We start from the raw sequence: 10,178 nt of genomic DNA, 5'->3' as shown, positions 1-10,178 counted from the left end.
ACAAGTGGGCATGTGTTTTGGTTTTCATCTCAGTTGTAAATCCACTCTCAACTCGCAACTCGTGTCATAGTTTTATATGCTTGTCTCAGTTATATGTCCACCCTCGACTCACAACTAGGCTCGTAGTTTGTTTTATTCCAGTTGCAAGCCCACACTTGACTCGCGACTGAGCCAACATTTTTTTTCTTTCATCCTAGTTGCAAGTCCATCATTGGCTCGCAACTTGGATCTTAGTTTGTTTTATCCCGGTTTTAAGTCAATTAACTCTCAACTGGTCTCGTAGTTTGTAGTTGTTGTTGGGCAACGTTGCATGGAAAACAAAAAAATTCCTACGCGCACAAAAGACCTATCATGGTGATGATCTACGAGAGGGGAGATCGGATCCACATACCCTTGTATATCGCTAAGCGGGAAGCATTAAGAAACGCGGTTGATGTAGTGGAACGTCTTTGCGATCCAAATCATCGTCGTCTCACGATCCGTCTCGATCTAGCGTCGAACGGATGGCACCTTCGCGTTCAGCACACGTACAACTCGACGATGATCTCCGCCTTCTTGATCCAGCAAGAGGGGGCGGAGAGGTAGATGAGTTCGCCGGCAGCACGACGGCGTGACGACGATGGTGGTGGAGCTATTCCAGCGGGGCTTCGCCTAAGCACCGCTGAAACTAGGTGAATTACTAACTTTGTTGCACTGTCGGTGTTTCATGATAATAAGGGGGTGTTTGTTTCCAGGGACTTTTTGGTGTAGGGATTAAAAAAAGTCCCTTTTAGTCCCATGTGAAACAAACAGGAGGGGCTTTTAGGGATTGAAAGGGGGTATTTGGGACTAAAGGAAGAAATCCCTATGGGAGAGTCTTTTTGGGACTTTTTTGGCACTTTTCCCAACGATGCCCCTACTTTTAGCATGTCATTTAATAATTTCTAATACATTACTAGGGGTAACATGGTCTTTTTGCATGTTATTTAATGACCTCTAGTCCCTGTTTAGTCCATGAAAACAAACGGATAGGGACTAGGGACTTTTTAGTTGGGACTAAAAAAAGTCCTGGGACTTCTGAAACAAACAGGGCCTAATGTGTCACAAAAATCATGAAGCCTCATCCATTTCAGGATTGCTTCTATAATTATTTCCTTACCAAAAGCATATGAGCTGCAGATATAAAAGATAAACAGACCCATAGAAACTCCGAAGTTGCCGTTAAGAGCTAGCATCTCTCTAGCAGACCGCATGTATAATTTTTGCGGTACATCAAGGCCTCCGACGGAACAGCCCGCTCCGCAAATGGCCTTCGACGAAACAGATCATGTAAACTCATCCCACAAATCACACAAATTTACGGGATTTGTTCCACGCTGAAGGAATTTTTGGAGATTTGCAAGTTCTTGATTTTCAGCAATATAAAATTTATACAATCAAACAATCATAATATAAATCAAACATGTAAATGATTCGAAGGGAAATTCACACTACAACAATCGTCTTCACTACAATACATGTTCAAATTCGAATAATTAATACAACAACAAATTGTTCAAATCACACACAAATACATATGAAGTTTATTAAAAATAAAAGGAGAGTCTATCCCCCATAGATACAACTGATACTCAACAAGATCATCACGAAGCAAGCACTATACTCATTCTTTCGGTAGGTGTCAAAAAATGCATTGATCTCATCTGCGTCCCTAACAGGTTTTACACGGCTATCAACATTGTTATAATAAAACTCTAAGTTTAAATCTCTTTCATCCTTAATGATCATGTTGTGTAGAATTACACATGTAGTCATGATGTTTCTGAGGCATTTCTCATTCCAGAAACAAGCAGAACCACAACCAATGGCGTTTGCAACACACCTAATGCGTGCCACAGCATGTGTGTCCGTCAGCCGCCAAAATGGAAAATATACGGGGAGCAGCTTTTGCACCCACACTAGAGACATGTGGATGCAAAACTCATTCACATGGGAGAGCACAATAAATACTGCCTCACGGAGCGTGCCTCCTACACGAGGGAGCGGACAAGATGAAGTATGTGTTTTGTGTAACCACATTCATTGTCAAGTATGTCAAGGACGATGAGCTAAGGGCCATGGCAAACCGGCCTGCTTGCTTCTACTAGGCGCCTAACTATCGTTGTCATTTTGATGTGCAAGCCTTTTGGATGTAGTCGCTATAAACATAGTTTAGTCAATGTAACTTAAATAAAAACAACAATAAATATGAAACATAAATATTTTAACATCATACTTTACAATAACTCCCTGAAATACAACAAATGTTCAAATCCGAACGACAAATGGTACGGAATTATTAAAATAAGTAATGGTCTGGAATTAAAACAATTGTTCAACTAACACATTAAATAATAGATCAAATTAATTAAATGATAGTCTATTTTCCATACAATTTTCATAGATGCTCAATGAGATCATTACAAATCTGCAAGTGTGTCACGGTCTTCAATTTGCTGGTAGGTCTCAAAAAATGCAACAATCTTATTGTTAGGGAACGTTGTATGGGAAACAAAACGAAATCTTGTGAAACACCCAAGATCTATTCTGTGAAGATGCTAGCAACGAGAGGGGAGGTGTATACGTACCCTCATGGACCGAAAGGGTTAATGATCTAGAGATCGTGGTTGGCGTACTCGTACTCGCGTCACAATCCACTCCGATCCAAGCAACGCATGAGTGACACGTTCGAGTTTAGCACATGTATGTCTCGATGACATCTCCTCCTTCTTGATCCAGCAAACGGGAGAGTAGAGGTAGATGTGATCGAAACTAGCATGGTGGTGTGGTGGTGATGGTGGCAGCGGAACGATGGCAGGGCTTCGCCAATCACTGACAGAACGAGGAGATGAAGGGAGAGAGAGGGGGCAGCCGCCGTGGTGAAGGGATGGGGCTGCCCTCTTGCGCCTCCACATTATATAGTGGGTGTGGGAGGTGGTGCCAGCCCTAGCCCCTCCTCCAATTGGGGAGGGGGGTGGCCTATGGAGGAAACTTGCCTCCCAAGGCAAGTGGGACGCCCTCCCCACTTAGGGTTTCCACCCCTTGGCTGCATGCCCCTCGTGTGGTGGTTGGTGCACCTGGCCCATGTAGGTGAGGGCTCCACCCCTTAGCCCATGCTAGTACTCGGGAGTGGTGGACCCCGGGATCCCTTTGAGACCTCCCCACACTATGTCGGTGTGTGCCTCCGAACTTTTCGGTACCTCAAAAAATACTTCCATATATATAAATCTTAACATGTGGACCATTCCGGAACTAGCCGTGATGTTTGGGATCACATGTGAGACTCCATACAATATCCGGTTCATGCCATTAACAATATCTCAATACTACCCTAGCGTTGCCAAGCATTAAGTGTGTGACCCTATGGGTTCGAGAACATGTAGACATGACCGAGACATCTCTTCGATCAATACCCAATAGCGGGACCAGGATGTCCATATTGACTCCTACATATTCAATTAATCCCATATACAATTCCCTTTGCCCGGCGATATGTTACTTGCCTGAGATTCGATCGTCAGTATCGTCATACTGCTACTTTGTAGATGTGTTGGGTTTTTCCCGAAGAGGAAGGGATGATGTTGTAAAGTAGCAACAAGTATTTCCCTCAGTTGAGGACCAAAGTTTATCGAATCAATAGGAGAATCATGCAAACAACCATCGACAATATCTACACACACAAGAGTAAATACTTGCACCCAACACGGGCAAGAGGGTTGTCAATCCCCTTATACTCGTTAATTGCAGGGATCAAATCTGATAGTAGTAGATAGATTAATTGCAAAGTAAAATAAAAGTATATAAATTACAACAAGGTATTTAGGATTTTAGCAAATATTTGAATAGATTCGGGTGCCATAGTTTTAGCTAGCGGCTTTTCTCTCAAGAATATATCATACGATGGATAGACAAATTACTGTTGAACAATTGATAGAAAAGCACATAGTTATGACGTTATTTATGGCATAATCATGTATGTATGCATATTACGTCCGTGATAAGTAGACCGACTCCTGTATGCATCTACTACTATTACTCCACCAATCGACCGTTATCCATCATGCATCTATGGTATTAAGTTCATGACAAACAGAGTAATGTTTTAAGCAAGATACATAATGTCAATAGAATAGAATCAAGCAATATGATTAAACCCCGTCTTTTATCCTTATTAGCAACAATACAAATACGTGCCTCGCTAACCTTTTTGATCACTGGATGAGGACATCGCAAGATTGAACCTACTACTATGCACCACACCCTCTAATGTCTACTCATGTACTTGGCCAAAGCAAACTCATATATCAAAAAGCGTATATAACTATAGCAATCACACATAATAATGTTTAGAAAAGACTCAATTCCTTTTACTGAATAATCTAATCATAAACACACAATTAATCAGATCCCAACAAATACACCGCAAAAGAGGACTACATCGTATGGATCTCCAAAAAACATTGTATTGAAGATGAGAGAGGGAGGGAGGGAGGGAGGGAGAGGGGGGGAGAGAGAGAGTCAATGGCCATACACTTTATGTGAGGGGAAGAATGGAGGAATTGAGGGATAGAAGATGTGGAATTCCAGCATGGTTTAAATCTTTGCCAAAAACGAACCAAGGATGTTGTGTCGAGCTCCTCATAAAGGAAAGGACGAACCACGTTGTACAGTCGCACACAACCAAAAGTAAAGTCACACATGCATACATTATATATGGCCCATGTCTGCAATAGCTCCACATCACAGGAAGGGGTTTGAGGTTGTGATTGCTTGTTTATGTTTGAATCTCCATACTTTAATGTTTGCATGTTATGTTTGTGTTTTCATGTTCTGCTTCAAAACTTGTAGTGCATAGTTGACCTTCCTTGTCGACGGGAGCTCTCCTTTATTTCCTGTGTATTATATTTTGGGTTATCTCTTTCATTTTATTTCTACTTTATTATATTATTATTTTATTCTATTTCATTTGTATTTTTGTAATTTATATTTTTTTTCCTTCACCTTAAACACTTTTATGTGCTTGTGTGTTGCACCAATATGTAATCTATTGATGTCATTGCTTAATAGGTTCTAGTAATAGTTTAATGTGTTCTTTTTTCATAGTTCTTTTTTGTTCATGAAAACAAATTTCACAAAGAAGTTTATGACTGTTTTTACTTGTAATACGGACTTTTCAGTGAGTTACACTGAGTCCATCATTGCAGTTGAGACGTCACGCAATTGAGTGTTCCATAGTTTATGACTCCCCACCGCCTTCATGAGGGCACTAAGGCGGAGCACGGAAAAGCAAATTGGGCACCCATGTTTTACCAGTCCGGCCATTTTGCCAACCGCCGACATGAACGAAATCGAATTTCATTGCGGGGAATTAGGATTTCATGAGGGAGGAAAAGGGGGTGGAGAGTTGTACAATGCATTGGTGGGATGAAGGTGCTAGCTTGGCTGAGATAGGAAGTTTCGATGTGTATGTAGATTTGGTTCTAGTGCCAATTAATATTGCAAAATCATATGATTGCATTCCTGTTGATAGTGAAACATTGTTAAACAAAAGTCATAGAAAATAGTTTATTAGTCAAACAACTTTTCAAGTCATGTGAGCACTTTATATAACATACGTGAAAACTTCACATAGATGGTAAAACTTATTTCTGGAAACTGTGTTGTTTACCAAAGTTTTCCTATTCCAAAATAATGTAACGTGATGAAGTTAGAAGCTGAGTGTACATTGTATTTGGCAAACATGAGAATTTTCTTTGACACTCACACGCATTTTTCGTGGATGTGTATAAAATATTGCAAGTAATTTACTATAGAAATGATTTTTAATACGAATAATTGTTTAAAAGTTTGGCAGTTGGACATTTTTCATAGATGGAAGATCATATTTTGAGAAAATAACTTTTTCATAGTGAATATTTACATCCAATAAACATTGATTAAACCATTTATTCGATACACATAAACATTTTTCACAGATAATATAACATAATAAAATATTAAACAAGAATGTCTTTTTGCAGGAAGTACACAATAATGTTCATGTGAACTAGGTAGCTTTAGGCCCTGTTTGAAACCACAATAGATTATGATAATCTGGATTATGAAGATAGATTATATAATATGGTTTATAAAAATAAGCTAGGTGGACATGTTTAGAGGCCAGATTATATAAACTGTAATTCAGGTTTTACATTGCATAATGACCTCTCTGCCCTCTGGGTTTAAAAAAAAAGGAGGGTGGTGGTGGTAGGAATGTAATTATCTCCAACTTTACAAGGTTAATGGGTCATTAGTAATCCATAATCTGATTTTAGCTGGGGTAGAGTAGATTATGAGTTTTTAATAATCTGTTCATCTAGTTTTTATAATCTACATCATAATCTGTCATGTTTGGAGACAAAATATATTATAAAAACTGGATTATATAATCTGTGTGGTTCCAAACAGGGTCTTAGTTGTATTTTAAGTAAGGTGCACTGGTTTTAATGTATTTTCGCAAAGAACTTTGTAGTTTCTTTGTTGAAATATCTCTAGAGTACTTATCTGATTGCCGAGGATTCTACCCATACTATTTGATCAGTGAAATCTCGTTCGAGAGTAAAAATATGAAGAAAACAAATATGTATCTGCTTTCGGAAGTGGCAAGAACATTAGAAAAGAGAAAAAAAACAAATGATTGAACATCCTCGGTTAGCTTCTTGCATGGCTTAACACCGAAATAGGAAGCGACCACGGTGAGCCTTGCGCCGCCCGTTCCGACCGCACGCTCCCTGGAGCGCCCATCCTTTCCCAATTTGAGCACGACACTGCCCTCCGCCGCACACGCGTTCCCGAAGTGGCCGACGAGCTCTACCACCCTGCCCCGCTTTTCTTCGATGCCGCCCCGCCCTGATTCGAGTCGCCGGTGTCCTGCTCCGCCCTGCCCGTGGACGGCCTCACCTCGACAGTGGAGGTCGAGCTGGCCGCAATTCGGATCGGCGGTGATATATTCCGGCGTGCGGCGGCTTCTTCGACATGCGGCGACCGATTTCGGTGAGTTCCACGTAGGTTCCGACCAGTTCCGCGACGACGCGTTTACTTCGACGAGGTTTGACCAGTTTACGGGTTGAACTGTATACTGCCTCCAAAACTGCACATATAGGGTTTTCACGGATGGATTTACCGTGTCCCTCAAAAAGTTTACGGGTCGAACAAGTTTTATGGCTCCGCGCCGTTTTTTCGATTGAAACTGTAAACACCTTAGTTTTTTACGGGTTTGACTATTATACGAGTCTGCTAGAGAAGCTCTTACAGTTTTGATCGGAAAAATGACGCCGGGCATATCCCATAAAACTTGTTCCACCCTTCAATTTTTTAAGGGCACGATAAATATATTCACGAAAACATTATATATACAGTTTTGAAGGGGGTATACAGTTCAACCCGTAAACCTCGTCAAAGCAGACGCGCCGTCGCGGAACTGGCCGAAATCTGTCCAGAACTCACCGAAATCCATCGCAACACGTTGAAGAAGCCGCCACACGACAGAATTTGCCGCCGCTGGTCCGAACCACTACCGAGGCGACGTTGTCCAAGGGCAGGGCAAAGCAGGCCAACGGCGACCTGAATCGGGACGGGATGGCACTGGAGAAGAGCGGGATAGGGGTGGGGGAGCGCGCTCGACAACGACGGGGAACAACCGACGGCGACCGGCAGTGTCGAGCTCAACCGGGGACGGGCGGCCGTAGCAAGTAGCACACGGCCGGGACGGGTGACGCAGGGCTCCTCCACTTCATGCATGGCCGAAAATGGGCGGCGCCGGGGCGAGGCGGGGGCGAGGCAAGCGGCGTCGGGGCGAGCCGGGGCGCTAGGACGAGGCACGCCGTGACCGGAGACGGCTCGCCGGGATGGGAGGAAAAAATAAGCTATAGTGAAATACAGTTTCATTTACTAGATATGCTCTATCCCAAATAATTTTATATCCTAAAAAACAGCTTATACATATTTTAAGTGGTCTAGATGCAAATATAGTTTCATTTACTAGGTATGCTCTATCCGAAATAATTTTATATCCTAAAAAACAGATTATACATATTTTAAGTGGTCTAGATGCTCTAAGTCCATCGGGCTGTGACCCAGGCGCACACATCTTCTCATATGAGGCGTCAAATGGACGAGAGCAACTAGTTAGCGAACACTCTCTCACAAGCATTCTAGCGATTACTTTCATGCACCGCCACTTGACGCGTTCCCAGTCGTCGTCACATGTCGCGGTCTGAGCGTTCTCTTTGCATTTTGTTTTTTTTATTATTTCACACGTGTTTTCGCCTTGTTTGAGTGTTTTCTTTTCTTTTTTGTGTGTTCCGGTTTTTCACCGGTCTTTCGTAACTTTTGGACATAATTTTTTTTTTCAAAAAAAAATTTCCGTAAAAAAAAGTGTTGTTTTTTGTGAGAGGCGCGGTTTTGTTTCCGGAAGAGGCGCGGTTTTGCCTTCGTGAGAAGCACGCCCGTGCCTCTCGAAAAGAAAAAAAATACATGTTTTTTTGGTAAGGGACATGGTTTTGCTTTCGCGAAAGGCACGGTTTTACCTTCGTGAGAGACACGCCCGCGCCTCTTGCAAAGAAAAAAAACATGTTTTCTGTTTTTTTGCGAGAGGCACAGTTTTACTTACGCGAAAGGCACGGTTTTGACTTCGCGAGAGGGTCCCGAAAGGGAAAAACACGCTTTCTGCTCTCTTTTTTCCGTGAGAGGCACGGTTTTGCCTTCACGAGAGGCACGACCCGTGCCTCTCGGAAAGAAAAAAAAACGCGTTTTCAGTTTTTATTTTATATCGCGTGAGGCATGGTTTTTTCGTTCGGTTTTTTTCTTCCGTTTTTTTCGTGAAAAAAAAAGTTCGTCAAAACCTATCAACATGGGATATAGTTTTGAAGATCTGACGTGAGAAAGCTAAGGGAAAAACGGTTCGAGATTTGGACGCACGGTTTAGGAGATAAAACGTTTTGAAAAAACGGATCTACGAAAAAAAGAAAAACTTTCAGGTTGCGACAAATGACACACCTGCAATACGCCATTTGTTACAATATGTGAAGGTGAAATTAATCGTTAAAAGGTGTATGGACTATGAGGCTACGCATCTCCTGGGCCGCAAAGAGAAAAACAATAAACAGTTAGAAGTGGCCTAGCCTGAAAGAACAAATAAACAAAAAAAGATGTTCTGGAAAAATAGAAAAATGAATATATAAGGAAACTCTTATCATGAAAAACTCGCTACTGAACACGGCTCAAATACTGGCAATTGGTCCTGGAACGGGCTTGCGGCGAATTGTCGGGATATCGCACACGCAAGCATGATAACAATGAGAGATGGGCCAGTCCAGTTCCAGCGAACTGGTTTTTAAGTCTTTATCTTCTTTTTTCGTTTTTTCTTTTTTGAGCGCTGCTACGTGTCTGTCGGCCGATCTTTTTAAAAGATCGGTCGGGGTCGGGTCGCTAGCCACCAACGTCATCAAATGTGTGATGGTCATATTAATTTTTATAGTATAGATTATGTTGTAGAATTTTTGACAACACATAATACATTCCAGAAACATTTGTAGATTTGTTTTTGAAATAGAGTTTATTATAGAATATTTTCTGCAACAAAGATTGTGATGCGGAAACATCCTTAGAATTTTATTTACAACAAAGTCTGTTATATAATATTTTCTGCAATAAAAAATATGTTGCGGAAACATCTCTAGAATTTTATTCACAACAACTTTTATTATAGAATATTTTCTGCAACAAAGATCGTGTTGCGGAAATATCTGTAGATTTTTTTGCAACAAAGTTTGTTATAATTTTTTTGGCAACAAAAGATCATGTTGTTAAAATGTTTGTCGATTTTTTAAAATAGAAATCATGTTGTAGAAACATGTGTAGTTCTTTTTTGTAAGAGAGGTCTTGTTGCACAAAAATCATGCAACACAGATAATGTTGCAGGAACTGTACGACGGCGACACTAGCGGTTGCGATGTGGAATGATGGAGACGATGGACAAGGCTCCAGCGATCTCAGTTCCTGCAACAAGACCTTGATTGGAAAAACAAGACCTTGGTTGTAAAATATCTTCTCTGTTTTCGTCCGACAAGATCCTTTGCCAAAATTACAATATCTTTCACCCCTCAGTTTTCCGCAATGAG

This window comes from Hordeum vulgare, chromosome 3H (genome assembly GCF_904849725.1).
Source record: "Hordeum vulgare subsp. vulgare chromosome 3H, MorexV3_pseudomolecules_assembly, whole genome shotgun sequence".
In the NCBI taxonomy this organism is placed as follows: domain Eukaryota; kingdom Viridiplantae; phylum Streptophyta; class Magnoliopsida; order Poales; family Poaceae; genus Hordeum; species Hordeum vulgare.
The sequence above is the reverse complement of the archived record's forward strand: the minus strand, read 5'-3'. Positions refer to the sequence as shown.